We start from the raw sequence: 623 nt of genomic DNA, 5'->3' as shown, positions 1-623 counted from the left end.
TAAAAATCAATGAAAAAGACCCAGCCACAAAAATAAACCCTGAGTGCGGCTTATTGGAGCCACAGATATTTGTGCCTTGGCAAGGTTGATGCAGGGCCTGGGATGAAGACATTTACATGATGTTTTGGGTGCTGCTTCCTGCAAATGCATCTCACTTCGATAAATGAATGTATTGTGGTTGCACTGAGCTGTGGTGAGGGAACTGCAATGCACCACTCCAACAGCGTCCTTTACCCGGGCTGGAAGTGATCTCGGAGGCAACGGGAGCTGGAGAGGACACGCTGCACCATTTGTGGAATTGTGTTGGTTTTGTGTGGATGTTTAGAGCAGACCCGAGTGGTCTTTTTGGGGGTGCAGAAGAGCCCAGCCTCCCGGAGAGCCAGCAGTGGGTGCCCTGACTCGTGGGCTCATGGCCACAGCCTCATCCTTTCCTGGGGCAGCAAGACGTGGCATGGTGGTGTGCGGCGCTGCATGGCTGCTGGCTCTGCAGCTGAGCGTACCGGGGACACCTGAATCCCACCGTACTGACAATAAAAACCCAATCTAAAATGAAAACATAGCGGTGGTGGTGGTGTGGCTTTTCTTCCCAGCGCCTGCAGGGCTTGTGTGCTGAGAAATGAGGG

The sequence above is a fragment of the Pterocles gutturalis genome, unplaced genomic scaffold, assembly GCF_000699245.1.
Source record: "Pterocles gutturalis isolate BGI_N339 unplaced genomic scaffold, ASM69924v1 scaffold21935, whole genome shotgun sequence".
Taxonomy (NCBI): Eukaryota; Metazoa; Chordata; class Aves; order Pterocliformes; family Pteroclidae; genus Pterocles; species Pterocles gutturalis.
This window is presented reverse-complemented; position numbering follows the sequence as displayed.